We start from the raw sequence: 14,222 nt of genomic DNA, 5'->3' as shown, positions 1-14,222 counted from the left end.
CGCTTAATCACTTTTTCTTCTTCGTGTATCCTGCTTTATCAGAAAAAGGGTGCAACTTTCAAGCGACTGGTTTCCCCGCCGAAACTCGAGCCGAAACTGCTCGCCGAACCAAAGATATTATAGAGAGGGATGCGAAATTACTCGCGTTTCTTGCTCCCCACCCATAACGTTTTACTCCCACCCATAACGTTTTACTCCCACATGTTGGGAGAGAAGTGGCAATGAAGTGGGGGTCTGATCCTGGTAGATTCAACACTTAGCGCCCTCTCTCCACACTGGCGACGCCAAGGATTATCCTTGAAGCTAATTTTTTTCTCTAGATGGAAACAGCTAGCGATTAACCAGAATGCGGCCCCCATTTTTCAACCCACCCCATCCACCCGTTGGGGGTGACTACTTCAACGAGCCAGGTAGTAGCTCGTCTCGCAATTTTGCATCCTATTCTATATTATCCTTGGCCGAACAATCTTCGCATTGCTTCGCGAACCAGCGCCAGTGCCCCCGCCAGCAGTAGGCACAAGTAGGCACGTGCCTATGTTCAAAAATTTTAGGCCTATTTTAGGGGCCTCTAAAAGTTTAAAAAAATTGCTTCTGGGGTCTCCAAATGTGATTTTTAAATTTTATTTATTTTTAAAAATTGGTCATCTAGCCCCCTAAAAAAAGAACTCCCATTCAATTCCAATTTCCAAGAGTCCTAAATGGCCCTAACAAAACGTGCTCTTTTGAACCACCTATACTCGAAATCAATATTACTTGAGTACACAACCAAAGGCAGCGAACTCTGTGGTTTCTGCTTTTGGTAGTGTACTCTGTTAACATTGATATAGAGTATATGGCAAAAAGACTGGCCCGGGATGGGGAAGTCCGTCGTGCAAGGAAAGCAGCAAAAAAAACCACCTGTTTGCCTCAGTGATAACTTTGCTCCAACCAACACAATAAACATAAGCTAAGTTTCTAGGAATTCTACAAAAGTGGGCATAAAGTGAGAAACTGGATTTCTGTAATACGACTTAAACCGTTGCAACGCTTTAACGAAGGGAAATCCTCGCGGAGCTGAAGTCGAAGCGTAAAACATCCTACCAGTCACTACTTTGAATAGAGAGTGTCCTGGGGATTAGGGTTTTTTCTTTTTTACACTTTGTCCCTTTTGCGAAATCACATGATATCAGTGACCACTGATCGTAGAGAAAGGACCTAGACCTTCGGTGGTCGGACTTGTCCCAGATAACGCGCGTTTCTTAATTTCGTTTTCTGCTCCTGAACAAACAGGTAGTTCTCAATTTCGATTCTCTCCCAGTCAAATTTTTTCAAAGTCTCTTCCGAGACTAACTTTGCCAAACAGCCTTTTTAAAGGCTATTTAGCTGTTTTAAGCTAATTTTTAAACAGCCTTTTTCAAGGCTAATAAGCTATTCTAGCTAAATTATTCAAAAAGCCTTTTTCAAGGCTAATTAGCTATTCTAGCTAAATTATTCAAAAAGCCTTTTTCAAGGCTAATTAGCTATTCTAGAAAAATATTCAAACAGCTTTTTTCAGGGCTTTGATATAGCTGGTATTATTAAAGAGTCTGTTTGAAGACTACATAGCTTTAACTAAGCTTTATTTTCTTAAGCCTTTTTAAGGTTATTTCGCTATTAGTATATAATAGTAGCATTTTGAAATATGAGTACCAGAAAATTTTTATCTGGGTCCCAAAAACGAGAAAAACGGAAAAGGGAAGATAGTTTCGTTAGTAGTCAGAAAGGTACAATGACACGTTTTTTGAAATCGTCGGCGCAAAGCCATAACTATAGTTCTGAGAAAAACCTAGTCAAAGAATTGGGAAAGGGTTTAGAATCCTTGGGGACTGATAACAGTCACTGTTTTAGTAATACTGCTGAAGTTCTTCCAAACGTCAGTACTGATATGGAAATGGAACTAACTCATGAAGGAGAAGTTGCAGAAGTAATTGCAAACCCCAACTCTAACCATGCACAAAATACATCAAACAACGTGTCCAATTCAAAAGAAATGGGCTTACACGCGTTGAATATCTTGGATATTAGTCTAGATAAAGATTGCCTTCCAGTTCAGCCTAAACTAAATCCTTTTCCTAAAAGATTAATTGGCGGTAAAAATCGAGGTTTCAATTCTTCTTGGTATGACAAATATCAAATGATTGAATATTCAGTTGCAAAGGATGCAGTGTATTGTTTTTGTTGCCGTCATTTTTTAGGCTGTAGAAACACTGCATTTCTAAAGGGATTTTCGGATTGGAAAAACATGGGGAGACAATTCGAAGAACACTTCACTTCCAAGAAATCTTCTCACCAACTAGTCTACAAAATGTACTTAGACTACATGGAATCCAAATCCCGTGGATCAATTAGACACAGAGAGGTCCTATCTACACACGTGGAAGTTATTATTTTATGGGCCCAACAAGATTTAGCACTTCAGGGGAACACTTACACATCCGCCGACAATATTAAGAATAGGGAAACTTTATTGCAATATTAGATCTTTTAAAAAGAAAATGTCCTGATTTAAAAGCCAAGTGCGATAATATGCCGAATAATGCCAAATATTTGCACAGCACCATACAAAACGAAATAATTGGCATTTGTGCAAGTTTAGTGAGAAAAATTATTGTCCAAGAGGTCAACGAATCCGTTGGATTCTAATCTGTAATAGCTGACGAAACACGATACAACGCGGGAGTAGAGCAGTTAAGTCTTTGTATTCGATATACTAAAGCAGAAATAGGTATCGTAGAACGATTTATAGGGTTCACAGATTTACACGAGTTTTATTCTGAGAGTATCAGCTTTTAAAAGAGGGTGGTTTCAAACTGGAGAATTGTGTTGCACAGACTTATGATGGAAAACTCTCAAAACGATCTAGGGTACGACATACTGAAAATGCCACAAAGCTGCGACAAAAAAAAGTGATTCACTATTTTAGAAATAGACTCGATTCCGTAGTTTTAACTTTAGAGAATGTCATTGAAAACGGAAAACCCGACGAGGCTGCTGAGTGTCGTGGGTATATATCCTAATTACATAACTTTAACAACTTAATATTAGTCGTTGTATTAGACGAAGTATTAGGCGTAACAAATTCCCTGTCGGAATATTTACAAAGTTCCAAAGTTATTTTTACGGAAGCCGTTGCCATTTGCTAAGCTACTGTCAAGACCTTAGAAGATTGTAGAAACTCTGAACGCTTTGATTCTATTTGTGAAGAAGCTACTAAAATCGCGGAATCGGCTTTTTTTGCAGTACCTGACGGTAACAGCGAACCATTAGCTTTACGTAAACGTAAAATTATCCCTAACAGGAGATTAAAACATAGTGTGGTAACAATTACAACGGGGACCAGGGAAACTGATGCAAAAACACCTATTTCGAATTAATAGACAAATTTATTTCTGAAATGAAAATCCGGCTATTAGAAAACTCTGGTCTATATAATGGTATCATGGCGTCTGACCCTAACTCTGAGAACTTCCTAAACGAAATCGATATCCTAACACATTGTAACACATACGATAGGTTTCATTTCGACCTTGATTCCTTAAAGGGAATATAACCTCTGGTATTTCTGTCGCCCTCCGAGGGTTCCAATATTGTCCGCTGCCTCCCATGGCTTTTCACACCTGCGGCGCTGATAAACGCTGATTGTGAAGGGAATAAAGGAAATTGATGGGGTCTTCCATAAATAACGCGTTGGAGGTTCTATTCCCTTTAAAAAGTCAAATTAAAATTGCGAGAAATCTAATTATCCCCAAAAAATTTAACAGCGTAAGCGACTGCTTCCACTATCTAATGCCCATGGAAGATGGCTTTCCTGACCTTGTTAAGTACTACAAGGTTGTTCAATGCATTCCTGTCGCAAACACCATCTCAGAAAGAAGTTTCAGTTCCCTGAAAAGAATAGAAACACGTCTTCGAACAACTATGGGATAATTTAGACTTTCAAATCTGGCTACGTTGTCCATTAATCGGGATGTGTCGAATTGTTTAAAAGAAAACCCTAATTTAGTGGTTGACGAATTTGGTAAAAGCTCTAATCGAAGAGTATCATTCTTTGATTAAATTGCGAGGGCAGAAAATTTTATCTTTCCTAAGAAAACGTTTAAATTAACATATTAGCGTCATAATTTTAAAATTTTTACTATAGTCAAGAAAATTCTTTAAAATTGGACATTTCAAAATTAAAATATATAGATAGGGGGGTCTTTAAATCAGACCGGGCGGGTGTACTGACCAGCGCGTAGAAATAAATATGTTAAATCGAAAACGTAAATCGGGCAACGATTTTAAAAAGGAACGTCTAAAAAGACTACAGGTAGAAAGCTAGTAAAAAATCAAATACGAAAACTAGATACCTGGATTAAAAAGGATAAAATAAAAGGTTTGACGGATTTTTTTTAATATAGTAAAAATGTGATATTATGGGATTGTGATATTATGGCAATGTAATTTTGTAAACTATATTGGTTTTTAGTCTAGTTTAAAATAAAAGTAATATTGTTTCGTCACATACTCTACTTAGTCTACTATACTCTAAAAAATACCAATTTCTAGCCACATCTATTGAGAAAAAAAAGGAACTACACAGGAGCGCCGTGGTATTTAATAAGTTTTAAAAAAAGGATAGAGAGCGCAAGAGCTTAAAAGGGCGTAAAAAATAAGCTGGCCCGACCTGCTTTAAATGCCTGCGCACGCCTATGGAATCCACAGCAGTGTTCAGCGATATCTAGATACGGATCTAGCTTCGTTTTTATGTACTTTTTTTAGGTACAAGATACTATTGTGGGTAAAAGATACTAACTTTGTTCAGGCGAACACAGATATAAAAAAATCTCTTACACATACCTTTTTTCAGTATCTGTTTGCAAAGAATTTATCTTATGTATCTAAATTATTGCCCTTTGGTATTTATCTTTTTTTTGAGGGGCTATATCTGCGACGTTCCTTATCTGTATCTTTCTTGTTTCGGTAGTTATATTTTAATACATCGATAAAAAGATATACCAGGTACAAAGAGTGAAAACGAACGTAATTATGTTTTTAGTTTGAATCAGCATTATCTGGGTTTCTTTCAGGTATCTCTCCGGGGGGAATGTCTACCTCCCGGGCGTTAAGAGCTTGCCAATGGACATCACACACACGATTGTCTGGTAAAAACCACCCTGAGCCTAGTTACCTTCACCCGAGGAAACGTTTCTGAGAGAAACACTGAGCATTATTAACGTTTGTAGCGCAAGAGTCAAACTCAGGGGGTGGACAGGCGCCTTTTTCGTGAAGTGGGTACTGAAGGCTTGCGGCCCCCCAAAAATCACTTTTCAAGCGGTCCTCAGTCGAACTAAAGGGTAATTTTGGTCAAGGCCCCGTGAGATAACGCTCACCAGCCCACCTTCCCAATCCACCCCTGGTCAGACTTTAAAAGAAACATCTACTCTTAACATGACGGACATCGTCGTTTGCCGTCATGAATGTAATTTAATTAGTATTTCGCATAAATGAGTGGGTACTATTAATACGGAAAGTATGGTGACTACCGCTGAGTTCAGTGTTTCTCCATCTTTCCACTACTATCCTATCATAAAGGAAGACGACGAAGTGGTCGACGATATGACGTAGGGGAAGTAAGGTCGGCGCTAGGGCATGGCGACAAAGGCGACCGCCTAGAGCGCCGCACTCAGCGGCACTTATTGGGGGCCAGCATAAATCCGTCATGGGGAGTGGCCGAAGTCTGGACCCGGAACCCCCCTGGTCTACGCCACTTGCCCGCACTTAGCGACATGTTTTGGGATCCCGCAGTTAGCAACACTTATTGGTATCCCGCATTTAGCGGGGGTTTTTGGTTCCCCCCGTACTTAGCGACATGTTTTTGAATTCCGCAGTTAGCGACACTTATTGGTATCCCGCATTTAGCGGGCGTTTTTGGTTCCCCCCGTACTTAGCGGCACTTATTGGTGCGCCCCCTCTTTTTTCCTTCGATTGCGTTGAGAGAAGGGGCCCCTTCTCACTATTTAGGGCCCCGCACTCTCTAATTTCGGGCCTGAGGGGGGAAGTTGGACTTCACTTCACGCAAATTCTCACCCACTGGCTTTCTGAATCTAACTATCGGTCGATTTAACGTCTTGAGTTAGCTTTGTTGATATTCGGTCTAGGCCTGCTTTTCTTTGAAAGGTTCTGTTAAATTTCGTGTCGCTACTCACAGTACATAGTAATCGTTTTGTATATCTAAACTGTACCTATTATCTAGATACAGATATTTTTACCTTTAGATAAAATCATTTTTACTGGGTATTATATTTTAGGTTAATAGGTGTTCGAGGAAATATCCGATACGCGAATATAACTCTCGAATACGTATGAGAAGATAAACAGTATAGCACGTTTAGATAATTATAGCTGAACTAGATAAAAGTATCTTTCCACTAACAATCAACAGATACGCTAGATACTTTAACCTTAGGTACAAATATCTTTTACCTAGTATCTTTTATCTTTTACCTAGATACCAAATCGCTGAACACTGATCCACAGCCCGTGAACGTAGCCAACTGCTGAAACCACAGCCCGTGAACGTAGCCAACTTGCTGAATCCACAGCCCATAAACGTAGCCAACTTTCTACATCCACGGCCCGTGAGCGTAGCCAACTTGCTGAATCCACACCCCGTGGATCTAGCTTCCAACCATGTGACCGTGCATCGACTAATGAAATATCTTAACCTTCAATTCAAATTGTTTGAACGTTTCTTTAAAAATATTTTTCCGACTTTGCGTAAGTAAGATGTCTAATTTTAACCCTCTCTAACAACGGTTTTTTTAACTCTGTATATTTTCCTACCATTCTATTTTAAATTTGTATAGGTACTTTTAAATACCCTTGTAAGCTAAGGTTGTATAATTTAGGTATTTATAAATATCACAAAGAGTTTCAAAATTAATAAATCGAAACTATTATTTTCCGCGGAACCCACGCCACCTGTATTCGAATTAAAACAAAGTACTTTTAATTATTATTTACTAATTACATCCTTAATTATTTATTTTTAAAACTCCTTGTCGTTTTAAAATTAATAAATAAATCAATCGCGTAAGGAAGCGCAGTGTAGTCGAATCAAAACAAAATACTTTTAATTATAATTTACTCTACTCTAACTAGGTCTTTTTAAATTCGCTATACGGTATCAAAACAAAACCCGTTCTTATAACGGCTTATCCAAACGTCTACTTAGCGCGGAACCCACTCCACGTGTATTCGAATTCAAGCAAAGGACATTTAATTCTAATGTACTCTATACCCTTTTACACGCCCTATTATCACTTTTTGTTTTAAAATTAATAAATTCTAATTTACTCTACTCTAACTACTAAATAGGTACTTTGAAATCTCGTGTACTTTCCGCGAAACCCACGCCACGCGTAGTCGAATAGAAACAGGGTATTTAAAGGGGAACGGTCAAGCTCTAACCAGTTAGATAGCCCTATAGCGCTTTAAAAACTAAAATTTTTGGCAGTAGAAGGAAAGTGAGGGTCTGCCGCCAAACCCGGGTTCGGGTTTGGGTTCGGGATCGATATCCGGGATTTAAGGGGTGAAATGGGGGTAAAATCGTCGAAAAGTCAATGTATTTATGGTATTTCTCGCGACGATTTGTTTTCCCGTATATCAACATATTGTGTCTAGGCCAACTTGTTCATATATCTCCGCTTATTTCGAAAGATACTTGAACGTATATCTTATCACGTTTTATCGTACGGAATAAGTTGAAATGATGTAAAAAGTGATAACCTAGGCGGCGCGCGCGCAGATTTCCTGGGGGACGCGGTTAATTTGAATGTAAGAGTGTTTTGTCTTCATGGAATATTCGTTGTTAAAGTAGAATGAAATTAATTTTAAACAACATTCAATGTCATTAAGTGTCTATTTTAATCAATAAGATAGAATCGTTAAGTACTTTGCGGGAGTGTTTTGACGTCATGGAATATTCGTTGTTAAAGTAACGTAGAATGGAATTTTTTTTTGACACTTGAACGTATATCTTATCACGTTTTATCGTACGGAATAAGTTGAAATGATGTAAAAAGTGATAACCTAGGTGGGAAGATAGTGTTCGCGCGCGCGTGCGTGCGTGGATTACCTGGGAGGCGCGGATTGCCCGGGGGCGCGGTTAATTTGAATTTAAACCATGGATTCCCTCTCCGAAATAATTCATGTACCCAAAATTGGACCGCAAGTTTTTTTCTTTTTAGGGGAATCTCTATGGGAGTTTAACATTACATTAAAGCTAATAGGTTCAGTTTGACTTTTGGTCCGAAATGGGGTACATAGGGCCGAAAATGGTGACTTTGGTCGTTTTTAGGGTACTTTTGGTCTATTTTGGTCCATTTTTGGGTACATCAGAAAAGTAGTTGGAAAAACGAAGAGCCTTAATTTTTTTTCCAACCATCCCCAAAAAAATACTATAAAAACCGATTACCTATATTTTAATTACGGTAAATTAAAAATACTTAATTAATGTACTAAGTTACGTTTAAAAGAACCTTTTGTAACAATTCCAATATGTAAATATAGGTATAAGGATTGAAAAAATACTTAAAGTAAATGGTTTTACTGATAAACTCTAAAGGAATTTAACATTAATGGGTATCTTAGATTATTGTTTTTAATTTTATTCAAGTTCAAAACGTATTAAGAGTCCTTCAAAGTACTATAAAAGGATTTTATTTACAAACTATAAATTCATATTTTCTTCAAACTTTCAATTCGTTATAACGCGTCATCAACTTTACTGATTGGAAAAGGAAATTAGTGAGAATTCCTCGGGCGTTTCTGGCTTTGCCCATGTCAAGTTTAGCTCGTGTCTCGCGATCACGAGATTTTGTTTCCTTGGTAACCTTTTCAATAGCGCAAGGATTATAAGCATTTTTGCATTTTTGGGTCCGCTTAATGTATGTTCCGCGTGAAACAAGGTCTCATTGAATTTTTTCAATGGAAATGTTATACAGAGGCATAATTATGAGTTATTATGTTACATATGATATTAGGTATAAAATTACGATAAAAACCGCTTACCTATATTTTAAATACGGTAAATTAAAAATACTTAATTAATGTACTAAGTTACGTTTAAAAGAACCTTTTGTAACAATTCCAATATGTAAATATAGTTATAAGGATCGAAAAAATACTTAAAAGTAAGTGGTTTTACTGATAAACTCTAAAGGAATTTAACTTTAAAGGGTATCTTAGATTATGGTTTTTAATTTAATTCAAGTTCAAAACGTATTAAGAGTCCTTCAAACTACTATAAAAGGATTTAATTACAAACTAAATTCATATTTTCTTCAAACTTTCAATTCGTTATAATTTGAATTTAAATGAAAACATCATGGATTATAGGTGCGTAATCTACTATTAGACCGAACGGATTAAAAAATACTTAAAGTAAGTGGTTTTACTGATAAACTCTAAAGGAATTTAACTTTAAAGGGTATCTTAGATTATTGTTTTTAATTTTATTCAAGTTCAAAACGTATAAAGAGTCCGCGTTTTCCGCATACGGTGGGTGTAAAACATTATACATTTGTGTCTGGCTTGTTTATTAAGTAGTGGTGGGTGTTGTATGTTAAAACTTCGTTAAGTTTTTTAGTAATAGTAGGTGGAATAGGTTGTGAATGTATTGGAATTTTTGTTGTATCGTGTAAAACGCGCGTGTCCAAGATCAAGTTGACTCAAGTGGAATATCTTAAGTTGAGAGGTGGTATAAGATAAAATCTCGAGAAGTAATATCCCACGAATTATAATAGATTTCACTACGTTTTGACATTTGTCAATCAAAGAAACAACAATTGGAAAAGTTTTCAACGATCTCAACTGTTTCACGTTTTTGTGTATAAAAGCCTACTAATTTATGAGTAATGTATCCATTCTCCCCACCATCAGTTGAGATAAGCTCCTGCTGTTACCGTGGAAGTCTACACGAGTGTTACCAATCAAATTATACGGTTTTTTGTAATTGAAAACAAAATGTCTTTTAGAATGTTGGAAGTAGTTCTTCGAAAGTTATAGGAAATCGAGATATTTTGAAAACAAAATAATTTAAATGACATTTCTAGATATTATTTCAACGCGTTGAAGTGGTACCAATTAACGACTTGATATTTGCGATCAAGAGAGTTTTTCTAATGTCGTTTCTAGAGATTATTCCCAGGAGTTGAAGTAATTTAAATAAAATTATTTTAAACTTCTTAAATATATATTCATTGGAATATTTCCCCACTCGAGTGCGTACAGTTTTTGAGGTTTAAAAAAAGCATCGGATTTTTGGGGGATGTAGTAGTTTTGAGGAGTTTGGACTCGAGATTTCCGAGATTACCGTATTTAAAATATAGTCAAGTTGTTTTTATCTTATTTTATACCTATATTTACATATTGGAATTGTTAGATTCACTTTAACAAAACTCTTGTGACGTAGTAGAGAGAAGGGTCTTTCAGACGACCTAAATTTTAGCATTTCTGAACTTTTTATATTAATTATATTTTATTACTTATAACCATATGGATTTCAATACATTTGAAGAAGCGAGTAAAATAGTGGAAGAGTATAATGTGACGTGGTTATATGTGCAAGACATAAGAAAGCATTTGGAAGAAATGGAAAAGCATATTGAAGAGTGGAAATTTAAGTTAGATGAAGCTAGTCAAAGAGAAATTGTACTGATAAATAAAGTTAAAGATATAAAAACAGATATAATTGGATTGAAAATATTGCAAGATAGTTGGAAGAGAGCAGAAAACTAGAAAGCGTGTTTACAAAAAGTTCTTTTTAAACATAACTTAGTACATTAATTAAGTATTTTAAATATTTGAATATCGAAATTGTATTTTGTTGTAAATAAGTATTTTTAAATATTTGAATATCGAAATTGTATTTTGTTGTAAATAAGTATTTTTAAATATTTGAATATCGAAATTGTATTTTGTCGCATTAAAAGTAGAGTATAGAATTTACATAAATTATTATTTTTAATATTAAATCGCACAATTAAAAAAAAGGAATAACATTTTTCAAATTATTTAGGATATATTTAATCATAGACTAAAAACTTTGCTCAATGAAAAACTAAATAACGATAACTAATGTACAATTCATTTATTAAATAACGAGAAAATGTCTTAAGGTAATATAAAAATAAAACAAGCGATTAATTGAACATTAAAAATAAATCATTATTATCAATTTGATTATTGTTTAAGGATATCGATTATGATCGATGTTTGTACTACAGTGTTCCTATCCAAAATGTAGTTAAATGAAATAATTAAGTAAACAAACATAAATTTTAGATCGCCTTTCATCCAAAATATCTAATAGCGCTAGTACATTCTAGATAAATATACAAGTTCTTGGGAATAAAGATAAGCAAATTTTATAGCTTATTGTCATTGGTTCCATAACAAAACCACATTGTAACGTAATAATGGCTACCTCTATCTGTAAACTTATCAAGATAAGAAATGGCATATAATGAGATTATATAACTAGATAACGATCATTGATAAATTTCTAATCGTAAGACGCTAAACCTGTAAATCTTACATAAAATATAAAAAGAAAACATTTTTTTTGTTAAACACTAGTAACTTTTTTGTTACACACTAGTCTCAATTCCATGTGAAACTCTTTCAGTTTCTAAGTTCCTTTGGAGTTACAAAATCGAGTTTTAGAAATACAGTTTTCCTATTTAATTAAATATAAGTATTAAAATTAGAATTGCTGTATTAAATTATGCATTTGTACTTTAAACAATACCTGTATTTGAAATTATATAACATAAAACTAATGTTTAAAAATAAAAATATATCAAGGTTTTCAAATCAGTTAAAAATAATTAAATTAGATGCATTATGTTTATATTTTTAACTTAACTACAGTAATGTATTATTCTGTCAAAAATATGATAACATCTAATTATCTGTATCCTTCGTTCCACATGAATACGTAAAGCAGCTATTTTTTGGGTTTCCTTTACCTCTTTCTCAGAGAATTGATCTTGTTTACCGAGAAATGGGGGAATATTGAGTTGTAGCCCTTTTGCAGCCAACATTTCTCCTATTAGAAATCCTTTGTCGCACATAATTGAATCATTTTTTGAAAAGCTTAAATTTTTAAAAACCACTACGTTGTGTGAGTTCTTTGTCAGATATTGAACCACTGTAGAGACTCGAAACAAAATATACATTTCCGCTTGGTGTAATAACTAGCAGACCTTTGTAAGTAGCTGCAGATTTGTAATTCGAATATGTTCCTGATTGTAAAACTAGGGAGCTTGATGTCTGGCACTTGAATTCTGAGGCATCCAAGAGCGCTCTAGTGGTGGGATAGAGGTCTTTAAATTCTTTTGGCATTGTCTTGTCAATGGCTTCTCGTGTTGGCCAAATGCTTATTTGGCCTAACCTCAAATACATAAAACTGATCCATGATATGGTAATTCTGCTCACGGTATTACTTGATACATTAAATCTGTCAGCAAGATCCTCCACAAACAGCCCTAGTTGAATCCTCATCATCACCATAAAAATTGGTCCATAGGGGTTAATTTTCTTGGCCGGCCAAATCCTGTTGTTTAATTTTTTTTTCGGATACCACAATTTGAGATTTTCACCATTTTCTCCTGGTTCAAGATAATTATAAATAGCCAAGAATTTTTTATAGCTTGAGAACCCAGTGTAGAAAGTAACTTTATCGTCATTGTCTTTAATAGAATCAATGTTTGTAACTTGCTTTTGTATAGTTTTGATAATTCTTCGTTGGTTAATGATATTGTAATATTGAGGGCTTGCAGTGTTTCAATTTCTTTATTTCGCTTGGATATTTCTTCCTTTAAATCAGCCACGCTTTTACGTTCAATGGTAAGCTTTTCTTCTAATACCCGATTTTTTTCAATAAGCTTTTCAGTTTCATTAGTAAGATGTTTATGCATCACACATGTACAAGTACACCTTTCAGGAAAAATAGACTCGCAAATATTCATTGGCCCATCACTGGTATTCATTGGTATATCAGAATGTTTGTTAGGTGCACTGCTAGGGGTACCAAGAGTGAAAGAATGGTAAACCTTTGAAGTCATGGGCGTAGAGTACCTACGCTGAGAAGTATTAGATGTAATTGGCGACTGGGCAAGGTGATTTGATGAAAACACACTTTCCGCACTGGAGGTTGGCAAGCTTGAATTCTCACTAGTGTAATTTCCCAATAGTGATGAATCCATATCTTCATAATTAAATTCTTCAGCAGCATTTTCTGTTACATTTATGTCCGCAGTGGTATTACGCAAAATGATGTTTCTTGGAGTATCCGCAAGAGCCTCAGTTTCAATTTTCCTTTCAAGTATGTTGCTGTTATCGTTGTCTTTATGATCAATAGTTGGTTCGTTTGTGAATAAACATGAATCCTAGGGAAATACGGTTGGTACGCTGCCAGGTTTCAACATTCTAACCCCATCTTGTACGTTTGTTTTGAAATCACATTGTAAGAAATGCAATGAACACACACAAGATGATTTGGTGAGAGTCTCCTCTGTTCTGTGAATGTTTTTTATCCAAATATTTCGAAGGTCTTCGTTTTTTGGTATAGAATGAAAACTAACCTGTTAAAAACCAATAATTTATCATTGGTGCTGTAAATAGCCTATAGGACCTAGGCTTATAGTGATCAACTTACCTTTTTCCCTTGACAGTCTGTAATAGTTTTTTGATTGCATAGCGATACGGCGCATAATCTAGGTTTTACTCTTGATAAAGGCATATTAACGTTCAAGAATATGATTACTTTAAAATTAAAACCAAATTCGAAAATTTTACGGTACGGTACTCCAGGGCCGGACTGGCTAGTAGTTGGCCCCACCGGCTATGCAATCGTTTGGGCCCCGTTTCCCATTAGTGCCAAATTTTTCCTCTTTGGCCCCCAATTTGAGCTGGTCCCGATCTGACCGGCGATCGCCGGTTAGCCGCCCGGGCTAGTCCGGGCCTGCGGTACTCATGTGACTATCAACAGCAGATGTTCTAAATAAGCAGACGAAAAATAAGGCAAACATGATCACGTGGTTCAAAAACGTCACGAAACGGATGTTCCGTCCAAACGTCTCAACTAAGCCTCGTGTGCGGCCCCTCTTTTCTCATGGGCGAATTACGGTGTGGCTAATATCCATACTAGAACTCGC

The sequence above is a fragment of the Leiobunum rupestre genome, chromosome 4, assembly GCF_980474605.1.
Source record: "Leiobunum rupestre chromosome 4, qqLeiRupe1.1.hap1, whole genome shotgun sequence".
Lineage (NCBI taxonomy): Eukaryota > Metazoa > Arthropoda > Arachnida > Opiliones > Sclerosomatidae > Leiobunum > Leiobunum rupestre.
The sequence above is the reverse complement of the archived record's forward strand: the minus strand, read 5'-3'. Positions refer to the sequence as shown.